Source organism: Lontra canadensis, unplaced genomic scaffold, assembly GCF_010015895.1.
Source record: "Lontra canadensis isolate GAN:19392208 unplaced genomic scaffold, GSC_riverotter_1.0 scaffold20, whole genome shotgun sequence".
Lineage (NCBI taxonomy): Eukaryota > Metazoa > Chordata > Mammalia > Carnivora > Mustelidae > Lontra > Lontra canadensis.
In genome coordinates, this window is record NW_022631014.1 from 14260592 (window position 1) to 14280645 (window position 20054).

The 20054-nt window shown below is 41.8% G+C and overlaps 1 pseudogene; it reads left to right on the forward strand.

Moving 5' to 3' along the window:
* Positions 1-18864: 18864 nt before the first annotated feature.
* Positions 18865-19088, forward strand: LOC116869812 (annotated as a pseudogene).
* The last annotated feature ends 966 nt before the right edge of the window (positions 19089-20054 follow it).

The following is a 20054-nucleotide window of genomic DNA, read 5'->3' on the forward strand; positions in this document are numbered from 1 at the left end:
GCAGAACTTGTTGGGGCCTCATGAGATGACAGATGGCTGCGTAATCTGTGAGGTGATCCCTTCCTCTATGTCTTAACAGATTTTTAGTAAAATGAAAATAATCACATGTTTGGTCTCATTGATATTTTTGCAGGAACTTCTGAAAATGTGATGCAGGGACGGTAGGTCTGAAGCTGCCTTGTAACCACTGGAGCCAGGACTCAAACAAGCATGAGGAGGTGGAGCCTGAAATCCTGGGGAGGGACTGCTCAGCCTCCAAAAGGAGAACCTAAGCCAAGTTTCCTCATCTTTTTAGGGTAGGAAAGCTCCAAGTGATATTTAGGTTTTCACTGACAGTACCTGAACTGCGTGTTCCCCACACACTGTCAAAAGACAGGGTTCATGTACCTTCCCCCTCAGATTTCTTCTTTCAAGTTTTGAGTTTGCTGCTTTTATGGCTTTCATTGAAATCAGAGTGTTTGTGATCTGTGGAGCATGAGAAAAAAAAGTCACCCTCAAATTATCTCCTTAATGGCTTGTCATAAGGGCAAAATTCCATCATTAGATTCATTTCCTCAGGGCCCTCTATTCATGTAATGAATTATGGCCTTCTGTTAGCTGGGAAGTAATAAACTAGTATTAGATAACAAATTAATGTTAATGTATATTAGTTTATCCATTTAACTCATCGCTATGGGAAAAGGAGAAGACAACAAAGGAAGAGCGTGGAGCCTAAGGGCAAACCACCTGAGTTAACTTCCCTCTTCCACTTATTAACTCTGTTATTTAAGGCCATTCCTTAACTGCTGTGTGCCTCAGTTTATTCATCTATAAAATGGAGATATCAATAGTACTTACCACATAGGGTGGCTGTGAAAATTGAATGAGTTCAGTTTTGTCAAGCACTTAGAACAGTGCCTGCCACATATAAAGTACTATTTATTATTAGCTTTAATTATTACAATCACCAGAGAGAAAGCAAAACCCTAAAGGAATGGCCCAAAGAACAGGAATAATGAGACAGGGAAAAACTACCTATATACAGTGTATGACTGAAACTAAACAGTTCCGGGCAATGAAGGGAGGGGGCATCTAGAGTAACACTGGGGGCTTTGAAGAAGAGGTACCAAATAGAAATGTTTTATCTTTTGAAGCTTTACACAGAACAATGTCTAGATTTTACCTGTTTCCAACTACGGGAGAGAAAGATCAGAAGTACATTTCACTTGCATTGATTCATTTAAAGAATTTGACCAAAAAATAAAACACAGAAAGAACAAAAATGTTAAATAGCGTAGCCAATTGTGTCTGATAATCTGGACACAAAGCATATGCCCCTGAACAAGAGAGAAGTGACTGATCTCCCAGTCTTTCTTGGTCCTTGCCTCTCAGGGCGCTGAAGCAAATGTTCACATCTCTTCCCACCTCGGTGTTCAGTGATACTACATTAGTAGCTTGAAACCGGCTGTGTATCAGCAAGTGCTACAAATGGGGATGATTTAATTTTTATTTTATTTTTTAAAAAAGATTTTATTTCTGTATTTGAGAGAGAGAACAAGCGGAGAGGAGGGGCAGAGGGAGAGAGAGAGAGAAGCAGACTCCCTGCTGAGCAGGAAGCCTGATGCGCAGGGCTTTTTCTTAGGACCCAGAGATCACCACCTGAACTGAAGGCAGATGCTTAACTGAGCCATTCAGGCCCCCAGGGGATGCTTTATTTTAGCTAGCTAGCTGACCAGCAAGCATATCAGTGCTTAACCTGCCTCTTGTAGGGGGGACATCTGGCCACACTGAAGATGCTTCTGGTCTCTGAAGGTATGGATTTCTTTTCCTGCAGTGTGAAGCCTAATTTCAAGTTAGTTTCCTCATCTGGTCTTTGGTTGAAGAAACAGCTGGATGTTCCTATAGTACGAGAAAAGCTGGCTGATTTGTATCTATATCTCTGTAGAGCAATATTTATGACTAAAGCTATGTAGTGACTGATTTTAGGCATTTTTTTCAAATTTAAACTCAAGGTAGTTCAGAGGTAATCACGTGGGCCCCTGGGTGGCTCAGTCGGCTAAGTTTCTGCCTTCAGCTGAGGTTATGAACCCTTCAGCTGAGGGTCCTGGGATGAAGTCTTGCACTGGGCTCCCTGCTCAGTGGGGAGTCTGCTTTTCTCTCTATCCCTCCTCCCCCATCATGCTCTCTCTCTTTCTCTTTCTTGCATGTGCAAAAATAAATGAATAAAATATTTAAAAAAAAAACCCACAATAACAAAGGTAATCATGTGCTGATTTAAGACCATAGCTGTGTGCAAGCGGCGGCTTCTAAGTGGGCTAATTCTCTCTAATTCTCGTATTAATATGCATGTCGCAGATCAGCCAATGATTCATTTGGGTGTTAATCAGTGCAAGTCTGGGCCAGATTTAGCTAGCAACCAGAGCTGCATCTTGATACACTAAACCAAGCATACTTCTTTATTTGGGCCAAAACATTGCTATGATAACATGATCTACTCAGAATTTACTGAAACTCATGGGGATGTTTTTGGAGGAGCATTCACTTTCCTGGAGGTAAGGAGTTTTGTGGCATAGTCTAGGCCCAGTATCTAACTCTAGGATCTAAGATAAAGCATTTCATTTCTCTGGGCTTTGGAATCTTCATCTGAGGGATGAGTTGTGTAATAACAGATAATCTCATATCCCTTCCAGCTCAGGACGAAAGGAAAAATTAAACCAGCTTACAGCCAGTGGTATAGAGTATACAGTGTATATAAATATGCAAAGTCTATATGGTGTGATTAAAGAGGATACTTTCTGCCACTTCCCCAATATATCTCCTGCACTTATCTTCTGGTCCCATTGAGTCCCTGCATAGGATTAGAGTACATGGCACTGTGACAAGGAGATTGATGAAATAACTATTTCTTCCTACCTTTGTGTCTTGGGGCACATTACTTAACTTCTCTGAGTCTTAGTTTCCTCGTCTATAAATGTGTGGATTGAATGCCTTCTTCCAGAGCTGCTGAGGATTAAGTAAAACTAAGTATGTTGAATGGGCTTTGTGAGATAGAAAGCATAAAACAAATAATATCTTCACTGCAGTTTGGAAGATAAGATATCAAAATTACAGTGAAATTCTCCTGGATTAATATTAAGAATAGAATGGTAGTTCTGTCTAGAACACTGAGGTATATACAAAAGTCAATTAACTCTTTATAACCCAGAAAACAATTAATAAATACAAGGGTTCTTAAGAGGCTGAAGAGTGGATTTTTCAGTCTGGAATGGTTATCTGGAAGGGGACCAGGTAGCCACCTGGTGATCCTCCTCAACTGGCACCCTCACAGCCCTGCCCTCAACTCTCAGCCACCAGATCATTTCTCAGGGACAAAGTCACATTGTCAGAGCTCAGACAGACTGGTGTATAAGGCAGAATCTCATTGTATTAACTTACAAGGAGAGGTCGAACTGCTGAGGGACTGGACATTTGCCTTTTTTTTTTTTTTTCTTTTTTGGTCAGCAAGTTCTAGACCCTTACACAAATAACAGCAGCATATAACAGAAAATCCCAAAGTACAGTGGCTTAAACAAGATAGAGTTTCTTTTTCCCATAAAAGAAGTCTGCACATAGGCAGCTCCAGGCTGACACAGTGGTTTCAGTGTGTCATCTGGGATATAAGCTTTTATCTTTTTATTCTGCCGTCCTCAGCCTGTGCCTTCCATGCTCGAGATCACCTCATGTCCCAAATGACTGCTGATGGCCCATCGTAATATCCATGTGCCAACAACAGTTAGGAGGAAAGAAGCAAGAATGAAATACCACCTGTTTTTTAGACTTACCATTAGGCCCATAAACATTTCCACTTGCCTGTCATTGGTGAGAATCTAGTCTCATAGCCTCTAACTACAAGGGCAGTTGGTAAGTGTAGTCTTTTAGGAAGGTACATTGTTTCCCCCAAATAAAATTGAGGTTATTTTTATTAAAGAGACAAGGAAGAGGATGTTGGGGTAGGCATTTCACTGCAGCAGTGATTATAATCATAAGGTGGCTGAATGAATGAGCAGAGAGGCTAGATTTATGATTTGTGATTTAAGGTGCTAACGTTTAAGGCTGGACTTCTCAAACTTCACTGTGAACTAGGAACACCAGGGTTCTTGTTAAAAGTCAGATTCTTATGCAGAATATCAGAGGTCAGGATGAAAATTCTGCATTTCTAATTAGCTCCCAGATGATGCTGGTCTATGGACAACATTTTGGGTAGAAGAGCCTAAAGCATCATTCCTAAAATTGTTGGTGTTTTCTCTAACCATTGGAGGACAATGACAGATGCAACCAGAGTATCACACGGGGATTCATTAGCTAGGGGTGACTTTGGTGTCCAGATTTGGAGCAAGAACTGGCTAAAGCTGAATGCACAGTTTGCTTCAACTGAACCGCCTACAGCAACTTTTGCATCCAGAGCATCTGCCCTCCAAGCAGACAGGCTGAAATTCCCTAAAGGAAAGAGCTGAGGAAGATGGAGGTGTGAGAGCTGTTGGGGAAAAGTGGGCACCCTGGATGTCATTGTCTTGACTCAGAATTCAGCTTATTATCTATTGCCTGCCTAAGAGAACAGATCACGGCTCGACTGAAGCAGGAATTTAGTTTTGCCCTGCCTTGGGAAGTGTCTATGGAAATCCCTTGGGTAGGGTCAAGACCACCATAATGAATATCCACATTTTACCACCCACGGGAAAGATCAAAACTACAACATCAAATATCCCTTGCTCTGCCTTTCTCCTACTTAGCCCAAACAGACTTCTCCAGATTACATAAGGTAGTTCTTTTTGTTGTATGTGAGGGCCCATATTTCCATCAACTGCCCATTATTACTCGTTAAACCAATGCAACAAAGCTAGAAAATGTGACATCAGGAATTGTTCTATATTTTAAACTCCTGGCAACATTTTTTTGTGTGCGAAGAAAAGTCAAAAGAGAATTGTAAAAACTCTACTCTTTATCTTAATTATTCATTTTTAATAAAGTTAGAATTTTGACATATAGAGTTAACCCTTGAACAACACAAGGGTTGGAGCACTGACACACCCCCACACACAGTTGAAAAACCATGTATAACTTTTGACTCCCCAAAAACTTACTAACAGACTACCATTGATAGGAAGCCTTACCGATAACATAACAGATGATTAACACATATTTTGTATGTTACGTGTGTTTTATATATTCTTACAACCAAGTAGAGAACAGAAAGGGTTAAGAAAATCTTAAGAGAAAGTACACTTACTTTGATGTAAATAATCACCGTATGAGTAGACCTGCACAGTTCAAACTCCTGTCAACTGTGTACAAAATGCAATGATTGGACATATATAAGTTCAAAAGACAAAACTTGAGGCCCCTTGTGACTGTGAGGCCAAAGCCAGTGGCCCTCGTTGCTCCCTGTGATAAGCCTTGGGCTTTGGGACCAGATATTCACCCTCGCTCCCTATTCCCGGTGCGCTTAGGTGGGCTCTGTGGCATCAGTTACTAATTGTCTATTGGATATCCAGTACTCTCTTCTTCATCACTAACAAAACTGCAATTTTGGCTGACGATCGTCATGCCAGTTAAAATATGTAGTCTCCCAGTCTTCCTTACACTTGGGAAGGGCCATATGACCCATTCCTGGCTGATAGGATTTAGACAGAAGTCTGCTGGGTGGGGCTTCAGCAACATTATTATTTTAATGATCGAAAGGGAGAGACTCTTCTGGCATGTGGATTTTGCCCTTCTGGCTTCCTGCTTTGAATACTGATGTGCTGCCTGGAGGTATAATAGTCATTTTGCCATCAAGAATATAAAAGTCAAATGCCAAGGTTGGAAGGGCAGAAAGATGCAATAGATCTGGGTTCCTAATGGCATTGTGGATTTGTCATATTAGGCATGAACTAACTACCTTTGGACTTCCTGATATTTGAGAAACATAATTCCTTATTTGGGACTTACTCTTTGAGCTCCACTTTTTCTTCTCCACTCTATATCTTTCCCCCTCTACCTTCCCCAGTATTGGTATACTATAAGATCAGTCCTGATGAAAACGTATGAAGGCAGACATCATTGAGGAATTAGTAACCAAAAGGCAAGAGAGGAGCCACGGAGTCTAACAATGGTGATGAGTCTTAGGCTGGTTGCACTTATAAGAGTGGCTTGATTAATAAACTCCAGAGGCTCTGGACAAGCAGTCTAGAGAAGCACTTCTCACACTTTAACATACAAATAAATCACCAAGGGATCTGGTTAAAATGCAGTATTCAATTCTGCAGGTTGTTGGGACAAGTAAGGTGCTATGGGCCCTGAGTGCCCCTTTCGTGTATTCTTGCTGGGTATGCTAAAAATGCAAGGGCCTTGACGCTTTATTACCAGGGCCATTTCTTAGGGTTGTTTTTGCAGCGAGGGAGAAGGTAACATCCCTCCGGAACCCCCCAAAAGAACAAAAACCAGGCTTGCTTACTGCTCACTTTAAAAGCAGTGAATTCCCTAAGCTAAGTGTTCCTCAGCTTTGATGCAAACACTGTCCCCGGGCCTCCCCATGTCTCCCCCATGGGATCTGGAGGGGCGAGGGGAACCAATGCAAACCAACAGAGTACTCATGCCGCTTGCTATGCTGTAATAAAATCCTTTGACTCAGGAGTCTTGTGTCCTCTGTTAGTTTTTATGAGACAGTAACAAACTCATTTATTAGCTTGGGAGTAGGGTAAAACCTCCAGTCCTTCACAGACCTTAATATGACTTTTGGGTGGGACCCGAAAGTCTGCCTTTCTGATAAGCTAACGCGTACTTCTGTTGCCACTAGTCTACCCACTACACTTTGCATAGTAATAATCTTGAGATTTCAAGTCAGCAAGCTACTTTACAGGTTTTTTTTTTTTTTAAAGATTTTATTTATTTGTCAGAGAGGGAGAGAATGCAAGTGCAAGGGGAAGAGGCAGGCAGAAAGGCTCCCTGATGAGCAGAGAGCCCAATGCAGCACTAGATCCCAGGACCCTGGGATCATGACCTGAGCTGAAGGCAGACACTTAGCCAACTGAGCCACCCAGGCATCTGTTACTTTACAGTTCTAAGACTGACCTTCCTCACCTACAAAATAAGATGAGTTTGAAGGTCTCTTCCCATTCTAACTCGGTGATTCCAGGTCCCAGTTACCATCAGCAGGTGGGGCCTCGTCTCATTCATTCATTCCTTCAATCATCGTCTTTATCCATTATTTGCAAGGCACCAGGAAGAAGAAGGATGAGCAATTTCTCTGCTCACAGAGTTGGGCACTGAGCAGTAGAGGCTACCCTAGAGATAACATATATGGATAGTACCAAATAAGTCAGTTGCCTCTTTGAACTATCATTCTTAGGTTGAGTGTCCATACAGTTTATTCCAAACCAGGACACTTTTGAGAGTGAAAGGGGATGCTATTAGTTACACTAATAATAAAAGTTACACTAATAGTTACACTGGGATGACAGGTGTAAATTTGCTCAGTCCTGGGTCATCATATTCTCAGGGACTCAGAAAGCTGTGGTTCTATCCAGATTTTCTTTTTTATTTTTCTTTTTTCAATTAAAACGAACATTTATCAAGCCCATATTTGATGCCGCCCCCCAATCTGTGTACAGTTCCCTTCACCCTGCTATTTCTTCTCATTTGGGTACATTGTATGTCCACTAATTGTTTACAGTTATGCAGCCTGTAATTATGCAGTCCTATAATGTATAGCATCCTTGTTCAGAAGATCAGAATCTATTTAGAAAGTGATGGATAGCAGAGTGATGGTCACAGCTAGTGGCAATGTGTTTCATTTTAAAGTCTTTTTCTTTCTTTGTTTTGAGAGAGACAGAGAGTGAATGAGAGAGCACAAGCCAGGAGGAGAGGCAGAGGGAGAAACAGACTCCCCTCTGAGCTGGGAGCCCAATGTGGGGCTTGATCCTACGACACTGGGATCATGACTTGAGCTGAAGGCAGACGCTTAACCAACTGAGCCACCCAGGTGCCCTGGCAATGTGTTTCATTTTAAACAAGTATTGAGAAGGACTCATTACTTCCCATGGAGATGCTGGTCTGGTCTGGTGATCCAGTCATGATAAACATCCGTGACAGCTGCGTATTTGTCACTCAAAAATTGAATTGGATCAACCGTGGCCTCTAGCTTCTTCCGAGAAGCTGAGTGTGTTTGATTCCCTATCAGTAAACATTTTGAAAGCCTGTGTGTTCTCTAAATACCTGTCAGGGATTGACTCTAGACCAGTGGTGAACTCCAGGTCAGTGGTCAATTCTAGGTCAGCAGTCAGTTCCAGACATAGTGTGGAGAAATTCCCAGCCAGGAAGAACCAGTCAGGTTCTGAAATGTCTTCACTGAAATGTCTTCAGTGCTTCAGGGAACCAGTCAGGAAGAACCAATCAGGGCCTTCTGGAGCATGGTGCAGGTGGGGAGTGCAGGAGGCTCCCTAACTGAAGGAGGGAGGTAGGCAGGCCCTTCTGTGATCCAGACTTTCTAATCCTCTCTTCCCTCTTTACCCCTCTCCTTCCCTCCTGTTAGGTCCCTAAATGTCCTGCTGCATTACCCTGAAAGTCCCTCACAGAAGAGTGAGTTGCTCTGCCCAGTTGAAGATAGTACCAAGTCATTACATAATCCCTCTCAACGCTCAGAACTCTGAGCAGCTCCTCTGGAGGTGGGTGGAAATAACCCACCATTTCAGTTTTTATAACCCATGCAGGAGTGAGACTGTTATTTTTAGGGCACAGTAATTTAAAAGCTCTTGCTGGCCTGGGGGGGAAATGTCTCCATTGCTTCAGGGAAACGAAGTGGGTTCCATCTTTTCTTTTGCAGCCTGTGTCCAGGATGAGTTCTTTCTTTGTAGTAACAGGAAACAATGCACTGCTGGCTGGCACCTCGGGTTTTAATGGGTGCTAAACATAGCCAACTTAGAGACCTTCAAATTGTTGGAGTTCAGGGCAGCCTTCTGCTTTATGGCCTATGCAGTAGATAAACTTAGTATCCTTAATTCCACTTTGGTTTTGCGGGGAGGGATCAGGATGATGTCTTTTGTTCCAAATGACCCATTGTCAAGTACATAAAGGGTGAATTTTCCTTAGTTTGGTTTCCCCCAAAAGCAAACCCTGAGGCAAGGGTGCAAATAGTTTATTCAGGGAGAAGGAAAGGGTGGAGAGCCAATAAGACAGATGTTAATCAGCAGGTTTCTGTTGTCAGCAACTGGGGCTTGATCCTGCCCAGGCCTATCTGAGAGTGTGCTGGGATGTTCCTACAAATTGTCCTGCTGAGAGTGAAGAATGGGGGTATTTATACATTTATCCCTCAGTGTCTTGGTTTGCTCCAGTGTATTAGCGCTCTGACACTTCAGGCCTGTCCTAGAGTGGCCCCAACAACGCCCACTCCCCAAGGTCAGAAAATGTCCCCAAACAGAAGGACATGAGCAGTCCTCCAGGGAGGCAAAGGACATTGGGGTGGGGCACTGACAGACTCTGCCACAAGAGTCAAAGTCCTATTCATAAACGGGCTGTGTGTTCCTTACTTAAAATATACAGTACAGTCTGTTGAAAGACCCACTTTTTGCCTTGCAGGATCTGTTTGCCTTTAAAGTAAAGTAGCAGAAAATCCAGTCATAGCTATCGGCTGTGAAGCAAATGCAAATTGGCACTGAAGCCTTCACATTTGCAGTTCCCAACCCCCTTCTACGACTGTACCCAGAGCAAATGAGGTCACCCTCTCCCTGTAGAGTCAGCACAAGTCTGGGCAGAAGATGACGCCGTTGACACTCAGCTGAAAACTGAGACAGCAGCATTTGCAAGACATAGGAAAGAATGGGGCCTCAGACTCCCTCATCTATATGTAGACAATGCAGGTAACATTTTTAAATACCTATGATGGCCATGACAATTAAATCCAGTGAGGAATGGATGCTCAGCAGAGTACCAGTGCCCATATTAGAGCTCGTGCAGATAAAGAAGAAAGCTCAAATATGTTGTTTTAATTCTTCTGAAAAGAAAACACTTTTTTCTTCTTCTTGTTCATAAGAATAATATATACTTCTGATAATGGCAGAAAACTTAGAAAATACAGGAAAAGGTAAGGAAGAGAAAAACCTACAGTAATTCCATGGTCCTCTCTTTACAGATATGTAAACAAAATGGATTAACTTATAAGTATGTAATTATAATACAGATCTTTTATAATATAATCATATATTGGAACCAGTTGGGACCCTTCCATATACATGATTTGGTATCTGTTTTTCATATAGTGTATCATGGGCTGTATGATTCTGCATGTCACTGACAATTCTTCAAAATGTTTCTGTCACCTGTGGGGCACCTGGGTGGCTCAGTGGGTTAAAGCCTCTGCCTTCGGCTCGGGCATGATCCTAGAGTCCTGGGATCGAGCCCTGCATCGGGCTCTCTGCTCATCAGGGAGCCTGCTTCCCCTCTCTCTCTGCCTGCCTCTCTGCCTACTTGTGATCTCTGTCTGTCAAATAAATAAATAAAATCCTTAAAAGAAAAAAAAAAGCGTTTCTGTCACCTGAATCATATTCCATCACCTGGATATGCTATAAACCGTTTTGCCATTCTTCTATGAATTTGTGGTGAACACCTCCGTACTGACCACTTGACCTCTGGGTATTTCATTGGGGTATTCTCTCAGGTGTGGAATTGCAGAGTCAAATGGGAATGAGACCAGAAGTCTGAGGACAGAGTTGAGGGGAAGCCTCATAACAGCAGTCCCTGATGGAAATCTGTGACATACGAAGATGGCTCTCCTTGGCTGTGGAGTTGCAGACCAGGCCTGCCAACATACAGATCAGAGTCCTTAGGCTTGCAAGAACCCTAGAGATAACCTCTGCCCACACCCTCTTTGTTGTTTTTCAGATAAGGAAACTGAGTCGCAAAGATTTGCCAGACTTGGCCAGGCCATCAGACTCCAGACTTGGGCTGTTTTTAGAAATTAAATTACATCATGGCACTGAAAATGGAATGGCCAGACGGCTAGCTGCCCAGCCAGAAGTGAGGCTATGTTCTTCCGGTGCTTGGGAACCTGAAAGAGCACCACCTTCCCCATCAGCTGATTACACATAATAGGATAAAATATCTCTTCCTACCCTTGGAAGAACCACAAGGATTGGTGAGTGCCTAGGAACAAAAATAAACCAGAAGGTTCATAGTCCATTGAATCAGGACAAGTCAATGAAAGCCGCACTGGGAAAGGCAAAGCACTTTGGAGAGAGCAGATAATTCTTTCCTTGTTTGTTGAATGGATACTGGGGCTCCAGGAATGAAGTATATCACAGACATTGGCAGAGTGCTGCTCATATTCCCTCAGCACACAGTATTCTCAGATATGTCAACCACTTCCTACTGCATGCACCTGAGAAGTTTTCCCTGAGGGCTTTCCCTAGCTAAAGGAGCCTTGTTCAGGGCCGTCTGGACAGGCAGCCTTGAAGTGCAAGAAGATACCTTCTGAAGCAATGCTCAACCAATGACCTATGGGAGACAGTGTCTAAATATCCCTGTTTACTTGTCCCTTGGGTAGCACATCTTTATACCATCTTACCAGGTTCCCAGTGGAATTAGGCCCCAGATGCCTATGGCAGTAACCTGCTTATTATCACATTCTGCACTGAGTTCCCTTTCCTTCCCTGTCTCCCTTTCCTAGTCCCCTCCCAGTCTGGCATCACCCCCAACTCAAATCCTTGTATCAACGTCTGCTTCTAGGGGAACCCAACCTAAGGCAATGCAGCCCTTTTAGAATTAGTTGTAGGAAATCCTAAAAAGGGAAACTTCAGTTAGTGGAGTAGACACAAACTGACACAAATGTTAGAATTAGCAGATAAGGACGTTAAACCATTATTATAACTGTATTTTATATTTTCAAAAAAATGGAAGAAAAATTGAACATACTAAGATGAGACATGGAAGATACTCTAAAGTCCAATAGAACTTCTAGAAATAGAAGTACCCCAAGATACATATGGTTGATGGATGCAGTGGAGAAGGATCCCAGGGTGAGAGGCAGAGGCCAAATTATTATAATTAGGAGTAAATTCAGATATATAAAACCGGTGTGTGTGTGTGAGGGGGGTGGTAATTAGCAGTACCTTAAACAAGGGAGAAGCTTATTCTTGTCTCATGTAAAAGAATTCTGGAAGTAGGCAGTGCGTAGCTGAAAGGGCAGCTCCACTCTGTCATCAGAGACTCAGTCTCCTCTCCAGCTGTACTATTTGTGAATAGCTTTCAGCTTCAAAGTCATCTCATAGGTGGTAGCTAGAGTTGCCAAGGTGGCAGCTAGAGCTCCAGCCATTACATCTACATTCCAGGCAGCACACAGAAGGAAGAACAGAAGAGCAAAAAGGGACCCTTCTTAGCAGATTAATTCCATTTAAGCAGTGTGTCTGGAAATCTCACTGAACTCTACCACTTAGAACTTCTTTATGTGGCAGGCCCTCGCTGCAAGGCTTAAAAATATACTGTCTTGGGGTGCCTGGGTGGCTCAGTCAGTTAAGTATCTGACTTCTGTTCAGATCATGATCTTAGGGTCCTGGGAATGAGCCCCCCACTCAACGGGAAGTCTGTGTCTTCCTCTCCTGCTACCCCTCCCTCCGTTCATGCTCTCTCTCTCTTTCTCAAATAAATAATCTTTAAAAATAAAGGAACAAACTGTCTTAGCTGAATACATTGTTAAAATCAGAGCTGGGTTACTAAGTAGGGAGGGGAGAATGTTTGTTGGGTCAGGTGACCAGCAATCTCTACCTTACAAAGAAAGATTCAAGGGTTAAAGATGTTTAGTGTAAAGGCTGGAATGAGAAGGACAGAAAACAAGGGTTAGTTGATTTTATGTTTTTGGAATAACTGAACCAATTAGATCTCTACTTTGCATCTACTTCACACATGCAGAGCACAGGCAATCCAGACAAAAACAAAAACAATTTTTTAAAAAAGCTCTGCATCAGTTATCATGACTGCATGACAAACTGCTCCAGATTTTAGTGGCTGAAAATAGAAAAATTGTTTATTTCACACAATTTTATGGGTTGGCTGGCCTCTCACCTAGAATCACATATGCAGCTGCAGTCAACTGGCAGCTTCATTGGGTCTGGAGCATCTAAGATGGCCTGGGGCCTTAGTTCTGACTCATCTGAGTCCCTCTCCCCATGGTCTGTCCTCATTCAGTCATCCAGCTCAGTCTTTCTTCCATCATGGTAGGAACATTCTAAGACAAGGAAGGAAGAAGCTGCAAGGCCGCTTGTGGTCAAGGCTCCAGAACTTGCATATTGTCACTTCTCCTGCATTTCATTAGCCAAAGTAAGTCACAGGCCAGACCAGATTTAAGATGTGAGAAATAGACTTCACCTTTGATGGGCTACTACAAAGCTGTTGTTAAAGGGGCATGGACACAGAAAGATGTGATTCACTGGGAACCATACTATTTAACAATCTACCATAGACTCTCTAAAGAAGCTGAATGAACTGCTTGGAGGGCTCCAGGAATGAAGTCTTCCCGTTTCTGGGATCTTTGGCTCTTATAACCTCAAACTTACTCCCTTTTTGTTAATTCTAAAGAAAAGTCTGCTCATAAATAAGCCCTGGCCACCTAAACAGAACTCTCAGTTGAGAGAGAGGCCAAAAGAAAGAGACCAATACATACACTACCAGAGAATATCAGTATAAACTATCTTGAAAAATTCTATCCAGTCTTTTAATCTTAGGTATGTAGAGTTAACAAAGGACTATCAAAAATACTAAGAATGTTTGAATTATGAAAAAGAAATACCAAATCAAAGGAAAAATTAACCCCAGAGGACATGGAGATAAATCAGAGAACAGAAGGAGGCATGATCAAATACATAAACAAACAAAAAAACTTAGAGGACTTCAAAGAGATTTGAGAAGCTATTACATTTATAAAACAAAAACAGAATACTGTGGGTGGGAGGAAACAGGAGCACAAGAAAAGAAACATAATGGCAGTTTAAAAAATCAATAGAGAGCTTGGGGGGAAAAGGAAGTCACCTTGGAAATAGGTGATTTTGCTTTGAGCAAAATCAAAGAAATGGAAAATAGAAAAGATGGTGAACACAGAAAGCCACTCTACAAGGTTTAATCTCTAAATAATAGGAGGTCAGTGAAGAGAGAATTTGGAAACCAAAGGAAGGAAGTTATTAAAGAAATATGGAACAACATTTTCTATAGCAGTCCATAGTTTGAAAGAAACTTCTGAGTGCCTGGTATAATACGTGTTTTAAAAAGACCCAAGTCTAGAGTGAACCATTAGAATATCATGGATTAAGAGAACCTACAAGTTTCCTAGGAGGATAAGAAACAGTAGGTAATCAATAAAGGAACAAGATTAAGACCTCAAACTTATCAGACATGAAAGAGCTTAGAAATTTTGTCTCTCAAGCATCCTTTCTGCAGAAAGAAGATGTGATATGTATGACACAGTAGAACTCCCCAAGGAGTGCTGTAAAAAGGCATTCTAGCATATCAACTGTTTAACTAGCCTAAACACAGTCAGTTCACATTAGACCAAAACTCAGTGGGCTTTCACAGAATTTTTTTTTTAAGATTTTTATTTATTTATTTGACAGAGAGAGAGAAAGAGAGAGAGAGAGAGATATCACAGGTGGGCAGAGAGAGAGAGAGAGAGAGAGAGAGAGGAAGCAGGCTCCCCGCCGAGCAGAGAGCCTGATGGGGGACTCCATCCCAGGACCCTGAGATCATGACCTGAGCTGAAGGTGGAGGCTTAACCCACTGAGCCACCCAGGCGCCCCAACACAAGAATGTTTTTAAGAAGCATGAAATAAATTTCAAACAATAGGGAAAAGGAATAAGAAGCTAAATAATATTAGTCATATAATGAAAAAAGCATGTTTCTTTTTTCAATAGCAAAAAAAGAACCAATTCAAAACACTAGAAAATAAATATGCAAATGAAGCAAAGGAAAATGTGGTCTACTTTTTAAAAAAATTTTATTTATTTATTTGTCAGACAGAGATCACAAGTAAGCAGAGAGACAGGCAGAGAGAGAAGAAGGGAAGCAGGCTCCCGGCCAAGCAGAAAGCCCAATGTGGGACTCGATCCCAGGACCCTGGGATCATGACCTGAGCTGAAGGCAGAGGCTTTAACCCACTGAGACAGCCAGACGCCCCAAAATGTGGTATAATTTTGAAGCAGGGATAGTGTAAGTGTAGCAGACTTAGTGACTTGCATTAATGACCCAATTAATAATGGCTATCCTGTATCCACCTTTTCTGTACACTCCCTACCAACATCCCAACTCTGCCATAGGACTCGACTTAGCTCATAATAGTTCAGTAGCAAATGATCCAAGAAGAAACATGAAAAGGTACTACATGTTTTAGCTCTCTCTCTTGAAGCCCTGCCACCACCATGAGAACAAACCCAGGTTAACCTGTTAGAAAGATATGAAAAATACATAGAAGAAAACTTAAGTCATCAAAGCCAAGGCAATTCTAGACCAGCTAGCTCCCAGCCTAATCCAGCAACTAAACACAGCCATGGCAGTGAGTCCATTAGAGATTGACCAAGTCCAGTCAGATGAGCAGAACCACTTAACTGACCTATACTCTCATAAGAAATAACAGATCATTATTGTTTTAAAGGACTAAGTTTAGGAGTGATTTGTTATGCAGCAATAGCTAACTAATACGTAAATAAAAGAGTATTTATTTGACTTAGATGCTAAGAATACTCTTCAAGTGATAAAGAGAGCATGACATTGGCCCTGTTGTCAAGAAACGGGGATGGGTGAATTTGTATCCATCCCACTTGACTCAGCCAGCAGCAATATTTTATCATCACAATAATGTAAACTTTGTTTCTTAGATTTCAACATTTAGGAATAACTTAAAACCTGGAAGACTTCATTATGGTTACAGAAGAGAATGTAACTTTTATTGATCTAAGAAATGTAAAGGAGAGCTGAGAACAAGTGGGAGGAGAAAGAAGGGTTGGAGAACAAAGGGGAATAAGAATAGTAGTCCCAATATGTTCATCTTACTTGATAGAAGCAAGAACTATTGATAGAAGTTTATGGAACAAAAACCAGAGGTTTCAGTATATTATTTAAAATTGCAAAATTAGGAACATCTGAGTGGCTCAGTGGGTTAAGCCTCTGCCTTCGGCTCAGGTCATGGTTTCAGTGTCCTGGGATTGAGCTCCGCATCGGGATCTCTGCTCAGCAGAGAGCCTGCTCCCCCCCCCCCCTCTCTGCCTGCCTCCCCGCCTACTTGTGATCTCTCTCTTTCTCTCTCTGTCAAATAAATAAATGAAATCTTTAAAAATAAATAAATAAAATTGCAAAAGTAATCAGTGATGAAGAAGAGGTAGAAAAGCTGAACTAAATTAACACTACCTCTTTTCTGTTCTTCTAGCATGAGAAGTTGATTTTTTAAGTTGAGGTATAAAATACATATAGGGAGGGGCGCCTGGGTGTCTCTGTTGGTTAACTGTCTGCCTTTGGCTCAGGTCATGATCCTGGCATCCTGGAATCGAGTCCTGTGTTGGGCTCCCTGTTCAGCAGCGAGCCTGTTTCTCCCTCTGCTTCTCATTCTGCTTGTGTTCTCTCTCTCTTTCAATTTTTAATTTTTTTTTTAAATAAGCTTTATGCCCAGCATGGGACTTGAACTCACAGCCCTGAGATCAAGAGTCACATGTTCCACTGACTAAGCTAGCCAGACATCCCCAGTGACTCTCATTCTTCAATCAGGTCATTTTTACTTCCTGTTTCCTCTACCTGGACTGCTTTGCTTCCAGATTTTTGCAAGGCTGACTCTCTCACCATTCAAGACTCAGCTGTCAGAGGCTTAAGGGGGGGCTTGGGGGCTGGAACACTTGGGAACTGACTGGTCACCTCTCTATCTTCTTGTAGTTATAGGGCCTCTCTGTGTGGTTCCTTTCTGTGTGCTAGTTTGAATTTCCTCACAGCATGGCAATTTCAGGGCAGCTGGACTGTTTTCTATGGCAACTGAAAGTTTCAAGAGAGTATTCTAGCAAATCGGACCTAGCCTTGGAAATCACAAGTATTGGTTCTGCTGACGTATTGTGTAAGTCACCAATCCACCCAGATTTAAAGGTCAGGAAAATATACTCTACTTCTTGATAAGTGAATGGTAAGATTCTAGATGAGCATGTGGGATGGAAGAGTGTGGCCAATTCTTGGAAAATACACTCAACCATACTGCCCCATACTTTATGTGGTTTTCTTCATAGTACTTTTTTATTATTGGATATTATTTCTTTGATTTTGATCAGCCACCTCCCTTTACTAGAATATGTGCCATAAAAGGGCAGCATCTGAATGGTACTGGCACATAGTAGGTATTCAATGCATTTGTTCAATAAAATAATAAGACTTTTGGAATAGGGGACCTATAGATGCCTCAGGTTAATAAACCAAGTAATGGAAGTATAAGCACATTATTTAAGGATGTGGACCTAATCACTCAAAGAACTAAAACAGAAATCATTAAAGGGATTACCTGTGGGGTGCAAGATGGGGAGAAGAAGTGGAGGATGGATAGTGAAGTGCTTTTCTGTGGCACTTGAGGGGGGGTTATCTCTTTTGTACTTTTATCTCTTTTATCTTTGATATTAAGATATCAATGTACTTTTATCTCTTTGATATTAAGACTTCGAAAAAAATTAAATGGAAAACAATCATTGTAGAAAATATGGAAGAACTGGAAGAGAGCAAAAAACTAACTTATGAGGCTTTCTTATGATACCACTACCCAGAGAAAGCTTTTATGAACATTTTGATCTATTACCTTGTTGTTGAAAATAGGCAGTTCTGAATCTTGCCTTTTAATCTTCCTTGCATTAATTCTACTGTGAGGATTGCTCTGGGGCAGAATTACTGCCTGGCAAAGGTATGTGATCTAAAGATTCTGTTACTTCTTGTTTCCGCTACTTAGAGGTCTGCATAATTATGCCCTTTGTCTTTTTTTCTTTCCACCCCTGGCAATTGTCTTGTACCCACTCTTTCCCTAACCATCTTTCTCTCTTGTTCAAAGACTTCATAAATTTGTCACTGTCTCCATCTCCTCAGCCACAGGACAGAGGTGTGTCTTGGTTACCTGTTGATACATAACAGACTACTCAAAACTTAGGGACTTAAAATAACCACCATTTTTATCACTTTGCACAGTTCTATTGGTCAGCAATTTGAACAAAGCAAAGCCCTGTCATCTCTGTTCCACAGGATGTCTGCTGGGGCATAGTGTCCATCATGTCTGATGGCTCTTCTAGGATCACTGTGAAGGGTGGGGGGTGAGTGTCGATGGGAATGGTTTAATTGGGATCATATGCCTGGGGCTTTACCTTAACTCTGGCTGCTGGGTGCCTAGCTTCTCCATGCGGTGTCAGAGCTTTTCTCTCTCCACGGGTTCTCTCCAGGGGCATAGTCAGCCCTCTTGCATGGCAGCTCAGGGATCCCAGGAACCTGGACCTGGAACTCTACCTGCATTCTTTTGGCTAAAGCAAGCCACAGGCCCAGTCCATTTTCAAGCGGAAGGGAACACACAGGCATGAATACCAGGAGGCATGGGTCACTAGGGCCACCAATGTAACAGATTGCCAGTGAATCAGATGGATGTGAATTCAAATCCTGTCTCCTTGGCTTGCTAACTATATTTCTTGGCCTGATTTCTTTCTGTTTTTTGTTTGTTTGTTTGTTTGTTTTTGAAGATGAAAACATTTATTGAATTTAAACATCATCTATAAAGTTGAGTATTGTGCTGGGTACAATCATTGCATGGTGTTTCATAGAAAGGACCTGAGCATTAGAAAGATGTGCAGAGTGGTAGTGGGGTCGTGTTTGTCACCAAGGCTACAGCACTCATAATGAACATAATTTAGATTGTTCGTGACCACCAGTTACATTTACTTGTGCCTGTGGGTTTTGTCCTTGGATGTTATCTAGACAAAGAATGATGAAAAGCTAACTGCCTTCTGGAATAAGAGTGTATTTTTTAAGAGGGAATTGAGATGCAGTGAAGGAGTCACCTGGAAGTAAAGGTTGTGACTGAATTCCAGAATGTTCACATTTTAAAAATGAGGAGAGAAATAAAAACTCATTCATTAAAAACAAAAACAAAAACAAAAAAAACCAAAACCAGATGTGCAAACTGTAAACCTGATGGACCCAGGGAAAAATGAGCTCCTAGTAACCTGAAGACACCTTTGGGAGGGTTTTAGGTTTCCAAGAATCCAGAAGTTGGAGCCAATGGTATTTCGATCTAAAAAAAAAAAAAAAAAAAGATATCAGCAAAAAAATAGATATTATTGTATGGTTCTAGTAGTGAAGAATTTCTTCTCTCTCTTCCATCTTGAGTTACTTTCTCTTATTTACCAACCTCTTCACTCTACTTCAAGTTTACTTGCTCTTTTCTTGTCTCCCTAATTTCTTCTGCCTAGTAACCCTTTATTTTATCCAAACCCTGGAGCCTCAGGAACCCCTTCCCATTCATTTGTTCATTTGCTTTGTTTTTCAGATTCTACATGTAAGTGAAATCGCACTGTACTTGTCTTTCTCTGTCCGACTTATTTCACTTAGGTCCACCCTCCCCTATAGAAGAGAAGTCCCTTTAAGTGTAGTCACCATAACTGGTTACCACCCATACTGGAGAAACAGAACTCAGACCCCACAAGAGGCTCTAGAAACACAGACCTTCCTCCTGGCCTTCTGTCTTGTTGCTTTAATTATGAGGCTCCTCCCCAAGGGCTGTTTGAGTCTTCTTTGTCCGAGATATGTAAGCAAATGACCTTTAACCCAGTGAGACTCTCCTCCTGCAATCCCCACTAATCTTCTTAGGTGTTAATATTTAGCATTACCTTGTACTCTCCAGGTGCCAGGAAATGCAGCTGCCAACAGCCTTATCAGCAAAACCTGATGAAACACTTCCCCTTGCTTCTTTCCTGTTCTTGTTTGATGGAGATTTCTGCTCTGGCAAGGGGTCAGTAGAAGTGACACCCCTTTTTCAGCGAAAGGAACACACTGCAAAAGGTTTGATGAAGGCATAGAAGCTGTTTCT